The 7,209-nt window shown below is 32.2% G+C and overlaps 1 protein-coding gene across 2 annotated transcripts in view; it reads right to left on the bottom strand.

The window, feature by feature from the left end:
• The window catches only part of NCKAP1L (NCK associated protein 1 like), a 1,498,172-nt gene that overhangs the window by 366,727 nt on the left and 1,124,236 nt on the right, over positions 1-7,209 (bottom strand). The gene's annotated exons all lie outside the window — the stretch shown is intronic.

The following is a 7,209-nucleotide window of genomic DNA, read 5'->3' on the forward strand; positions in this document are numbered from 1 at the left end:
GTACTCTCAAAACTTAAATATCTCTAAATAGATCGGCCACAATGAATGGTTTAAATATACTTAATAATAAATAATGAAAGAACAAGACAATACTAAATATATATTCACAGTGACATCAGAGTTCAAAATCACAGGAAATATTTAAAACAACATTGCTGGACAGTCTCAAATAAATGAAGAAAAATATCTAAACTAAGCTTCCCTATAATCCTGACTGAATCTAAGAGAATTACTATACCCTAGATACTTACTTAGAACAAGGCAGATGTGGTGAATGATTCTTAATGTTGTTGTCAGGTCCAAAACAGAATACAGAATGCTCTGTCTCATTAAGAGACTTCTCAAATTAATGTCTCAAATATTACTGCTGAGATAGCTTGCAGAATGACATAATCTCTGGTTATCTGACACTAGTTCCTGGGTAAAACAAACAGTGATGAAGCTAGCAGTATTTAACATCTACCCGTAAAAATATACAGACAAGGGTTTCTCCTCAGATCTCTGGCAGATGCTGGAAGTCATAAAACAATTGCATTCCTTCATGCTTGCAAGAATAGTAATTAATTCACCCTAAAGACAATACAGAAAGCTTCTCAGCACAGACTCTGTGTCTCTAGCTGCAATAAAAATGGAAATATTCCATCTTTTATTGCATAGCCAATAAAGTAATTTAATTTCATATATTTTCCTAAAATTTGCTGGACTGAAGTTAACCTCCTGTATTGCAGTTTCCACTGTTAAAATATATACATTTTAGACAGTTACAATAGTGCATGTACATTTCTGCTTTTTTAAATCTTTATATCGATACCTGTTAAAGGATTCTTGGGACTTTTTGGGACAATAATTCTTGAATATTACCACCCAGAAGAGTTATTGACAATTATTGATGTAATGGATCTATTTTTCTGTACATATCATGACACAGGACTTGATTGGTTCAATGAAATTGTAAGCAAATGTGATTTTTTGTCCAACAAAGGCATTAATATTACTACCTCCTTTATGGAAATTATTTAACTAACAATTACATTTTTTGAAAGAGAGTACTATAAGCAGAACAGCGGAGTGGCAATGAAGACCACTTGTGCCCCTCTCTTCATTGACCTAGTGAAGTTTTACTAGGAACAACAATTTGCAGTTAAATCATTTTTTTTAAAATATTGCAGTCTTTTTCCACTTTTTGGAGGATACTTTCCTAATCTGGAAAGGTACCCTTCATCAGTTGGAATAATTCTTACATTATATCAATACTACTTTTTTAAGATTTACTTTTAACTATTGACAGACAAGTATTAATTACCTAGATGTTCTTTTGGAAAAAGAGAGCCTACAAAACTAACATATGGTTATTTACAGTTTAGTAGTAACCATACCTTTAAACAAAAGAAGAGTCTAGTAAAGGGACAGATAATTAGATTATTAAGAATCATTTCAGAAGAGGCTGACTTTCTTAATGAATTTGACATTTGGTTACTACATTAAGTCTGAGAGGCTATCCTAATGATATGCTAATAAGTACAAAAATGAGATTTTAAAAGGGAGAACAACTATATTTAATCCTATTTTTATGAACAGAGTTAAGTTTGTCACACTGATAATAAATCTACAGAACTACCAGGGTATGAGAATAGTTTAGTTATTTAATATGACAAGTATAGTGCCTATATTAAAACAATAATTACTGACAAATGGAATATTATTTGTCACAATAGTACCCTACATCAAAAACTAGGAGACAAACCTTGTTTTATATTTTCTTGTGGTAGCAATATTAAGGAAAAACTAGAACATACAAAGTACCCTTGCTTTGATATTTACATTAATAAAATGCTTGGCACAAAAGAAATGTGGTGCATGCTCCCAGTATAAATATATATATATATATATATATATATATATATATATATATATATATATGAAGGGAGTGAATTAACGTTAGAACATTTAAACTATAAACTTAAATTCAAGTCTAGGTATGACTGTAATAGAAAGGGTGTTGTTTTTTGGCACTTTGTGATGCCTACTTCTGTTTTTACATGAGGAAAACAGAATGACATTTCAAAAAAAAAAACAGAATCAAGAGCATTACTATAACAATCAGGCAAATATAGAAACAAATGCCCTTTCAAAACACAAATTGACTTGTAACAAAAAAAAAATATTTTATTTTATGGTACTTGAATAAGTCAGCCCTAATCCCAAGGGAGAACCCTGGGTATATACACTAAAATACCAAGAGTTATTAAGGCCACTGAAACTTAATACCAGTGAACATCCTGGCTTAAATGATGCAGTCTCCCTTAACAGCATTTTGAAACTACATTCCTCTAAGTAATAATCAAAGAAAATTCAGACATGTTTTAGTTTATTTTTAATCATTTTTAGCCACTGATTATACATATAGATTTAAATAAAAATTCTTCATGTATGAAATATTTCAGTATAATTCTATGAGATATGTTTACAATTGTTGGATTTTAACTAATAAACTACTATAATTGGATTTCATTTATTATTGGGTACTTTTTATCATATGACCTTTTGTAGTATTATATTTAACTGCTTCTACATGGTCATGTATTTGTTCTGATGAAGTCAGCACTTATCTTAACTGGATACAAAACATGGCTAAAATAAAGTTTTTGTTATTTTACTTAAGCTAATGGTGTTTGACTGGATCAACAGTTTTTTTTTTTTTTTGGTTATTGATTGTTGCTGAACTGCTTTTGCCTTCCAGGTCAAATTTCGGATACACACACACATACATTTATATATATATATATAGCTAAGGATTCGTATCACTTCACTGAAAGACCAAGTCAAAGGTATATGTCCTTTTCCCCACTGTAGAGCGATCCTGGTGTTAGTATATACAGTTAGGGAGGTGTGGGGGGTGAAACCCTTAACCTAGTTGGGTTTTACCAAATAATGTAAAACAAAACCAGACAACAGAAAACCAAATTAAGTGGGGAACTATGCCCACCACACCCCTCTATGTGGGGAGCTATGCCCCCTACACACCCCTAACTATATATACTAACACCAGGATCGCACTACAGTGGGGAAAAGGACATATATCTTTGACTTGCCTTAGAGTACTACTTGTCAGTGAAATGAACTTTAGGTGATTTGGTCTCAGTGAAATAGTCTTTCAGTGAAGTGATACAAATATATATATATATATATATATATATATATATATATATATATATATATATAAACCAAACCAGTGGTCTGAGTGCCCAAGATAAAAACTGGTAAACCTGAAGTAAGGCACACACGAAGCTCAGCAAAATGGACAATTGCTTTAATGAACAAGCACAAAAACAATCCACAGCAAGCTAAATCACAGCAGCACAGCACAGCAAACAAAGTTGCAAAGCACAAGCAACAGCACAATAATGCTGTAAAGTTAATCCACATACGTTTTTGTCACAATAACTTCATCAGATACCTAACCTCTCTTCCTTTGATGAATAAATAAACTAATCTAATTCAAATGAACCAATGAGTGAACAAATTCAATTACACACGCAAAATGCATTAAAACACATGAACCTTAAAGGTGAATGAATCTAAAAGTTAAAACCAAAAGTATATGTAATAAATAGATATGTATATATAGTATGTTATATAAAATACTTCAAACATAAACCTTGGTTAAAATTGCTTTGTTAAATATAAGTATTACCAGTACAAACCTGAAATGCTTCTAAAAATGTTTTTTCAAAAGCAGAAGCTAAATTGAATCAAAAATACAATGAAATATCACCATCTTGTGGAAATTAAATGAAATGCATGTTCATCTTGTTAAAATTATTTAAAAATATAAATATAAATATTATAATAATATACTATAATTTAGCTTATCTCAATTTCAGCACAGGTTTCAAGGATAACATTTAATTTAAACATGGGGCAGAACTTGCATCAAGAATAATTTGCCAATATAGCTCCCTATATTCCAACCGAGTCTCCCAAGGCCCTCCCCTGGGGTCTCGTGGGACGACTTCTATGACAAAAAACTGAAATTTAGCTTTTGCCACAATTGTTTTGTTGCTTAAACAGAACATTATTATCTTTTCTTTTCCTTATCTCATATAAATGCTCGTAAATGATCTCCCTCAATTTCCTCTCAGTCTTGCCAACGTAAAAAGAGTCACAGATTTCACATGTAGCAATATAAATCACTCCTGTGGTATTACAGTTGGCAAAACCTTGAGTAGTAATATACTTGTTCCTCTTTTTCAAAAGAATAGAATCACCTTCCTTGATGTTAATGCAATATGGGCAACACCCTCATTTTCGTGTCCCTTTTTTATTATTGTTATCAGTGGGGTTAAAGAAGTTTGTCCCTTCCAATATATTCTTGACATTATGACCCTTCCTATATACACATTTAAATGGATTTTCAAAGATATGATTTAAATCAGACAAACTAACAATTTTTTTTCATTCTTTACTAAGAATACTTCTCACCAGCTTACACTCCCCGTCAAAAGTGGTAAACATGGCAGAATGAAAACCTTTTTCTAAAGTTGTGGCAATAGCAGTGTTTGCCTCAATATTTTGTACTTCCAATGTAGGTAGGGGTACATCCAAAATTGGAGCAAATCTTCCTGTTCTTCCTTCCTTAACCTCTACAATAACTGATGTTAGGAGATCTATTGGGTACCACCTTGCTCCAAACATACTCTTAATAAATTCACATTCAGTATTAAAATCCTGATCGTTTGACGTCATCCTACTGGCTCTCACCAACTGACCTTTAACTATTGCTCTTTTTTGAAAATGTGGGTGAGAGCTTGTATAATGCAAGTAAGCATTAGAAAACGTATCTTTTCTAAAATTTTTTTATTTAAAACCTTCCCCCATTCTCTGTATATTTACATCTAAAAAACACAATTCAACTTCATCTACTTTATAGGTGAATTTAAAAAAAATTGTTGTATTTGAAATATAATCAAAAAATTCCATGCATTTTTCCAGGGTATTGTTCCAAAAAAAACAAACATCATCCAGGAAGTGCTCATAGTAGTTCCAGTATTGTTTAAAATTAGAATTGTGAACAAATTTTTCTTCCTAATACAATAAAATGATGTTGGCATATGTAGGTGCACAATGGGCACCCATAGCTACGCCTTTAGATTGTCTAAAATATTCCCCTTGGAAGAATATAAAATTATTGTTTAAAATCAATTCCATTAAAACCACGCATGTATGAAATACCTTAAAAGAAATATTATTCTTGCTTCCCAAAAACTCTTCAAACCAAACTAAACCTATCTCGTGAGGAATACACGTAAAAAGGTCCACAACATCCAAAGTGATAAAACTAGAGATGTCAGCCTGATTAGAATTATTAATATGCCATAAAAAATCCCAAGAATCCTTTAACACATTAGGATGTTCCATCACCACGTTCTTGAGATGTACATCTATATATTTTGCCAATGGAGCAGTAATAGAACCCTCTGCAGATACAATAGGTCCGAGAGGAGGGTCATCAGGATTTTTGTGGACCTTTGGTATACCAAAAATACAAGGCACTTTGGGTTATTCAACATGTAAATAATTATATGTTTCCAGATCAATAAGCCCCTCTAAAACTAAATCATTCAAACAGAGGGAAAGTTTTTTATAAGCAATATGAATTTCATTCATAGACACTCTCTCATAGGTATATTGGTCATTTAACAAATCAAACATTTTTGCCTCATAATTAAGATGATTCATAAAAACCAGCCATACCCCTTATCAGGCTTCATGATTCTAAGATTTTTATTCTCTCTACATAAACTGAGTGTATGCATTTCTTCCGTAGAAATGTTTGGACTAACCTTGTTGCACTTAAGTTTATCTCTTAGCTCCTTTTCAACCAAAACCTCAAAATTCCTAAGCTGGGGGTGAAGGGGTGGATTGAACATACTCTTCTTTATTAAAAAAGTGGTATTTTTCTTCTATTACCATTAAAAAATACCTCTAAATTTTTCTGCCTAATAAAAAGTTTAAAATCCACTAATAACTTTGCTATGTTGGCCTTAAGGTTAGGAATAAAGGTAAAACCTTTAGTAAATAAGTTGAACTGACCCTTAGTAATGGGAGTAAGGGTATAATTAAAAATGTGAAAACCATTGTAACTAAACATACATTTATTAATCACTATTTCATCTGAAGGAATTACCTCCATGGTACCTTTCGACCCCTCTGGTTCTGATAACCGTACCTGTAGTCTACTGGGTCCTTGTTCTTGAGTCTCTCTGATCTCCTTGGGGAGGGAAACTCTAAAGGGTCATATATGTCATAACTATTAAACTGGGTTTCAGCTGGTAAATTATCATACCCCATGCCTCTTTCACCTCTATACTCATGTGGTTTGTTGTGAAAATTACCCCATGTATTCTTTGGTTTAGGGTATTGTGTATTGTTTTTGTACTCCTTTACTTCCCTTTCCACCTTTCTAAATTTTCTTTCATAAATCCTAGTACATTTTACTTCTACATCTTTCAACATTTCATGATATTTAACTCTTTCACACTCAATGCCAAACATTAAATCAATGACAATCTTATTATTAATAATTTCAATCTGAGAAAACATTTTATCCATTTCCAACTCACTGTTTCTAATTATAGCCTTCATAATTTCAAACCCACATTTATCAAATGCACAAATAAGGTCCTTATGAAAGTCTCAGTTTTCCACAACATTGTTGGGGTATTTACACACCCGAAGGCCTTTAGGAATAATGTTCAATTGCAAACAATGTTTAAGATACAAGTTGTCCATTTCCAATGCTTTAAACTTAAAAAGCATATTATCCAAATCTGAAATTAAAGTGGTGTAGCTACCACTATAATTATTGTGTTGAGGTATAGGCATCTGTTTAAAATCAAGTTTAAAATCAAGAATATCTTTAAATTGAACAATACCTGTATTATTTTGAAGTACAACACACGTTGAAGTTGCAATACTTCCATTGCTTCCATTTACAGGTTTCAGAACTGAAGTTACAGATGAACTTGCTGGTAAAGAAATATTAGGAAAATCATCCAAGCTTTTACGATGAGGCTGGACACCCTGGCCATGCTGTGAATCCAATTGGGAAACGGTTCCTTCATTCGAAGTTGAACCGGTGAGTCGCTCCTGGTTACAGGGAATCAAAGATATCAAAGTTTGTGTTAAGGGTGTAAGCAAGCCCACAAG

This window comes from Protopterus annectens, chromosome 9.part0, assembly GCF_019279795.1.
Source record: "Protopterus annectens isolate FY-2018-M chromosome 9.part0, PAN1.0, whole genome shotgun sequence".
Lineage (NCBI taxonomy): Eukaryota > Metazoa > Chordata > Ceratodontiformes > Protopteridae > Protopterus > Protopterus annectens.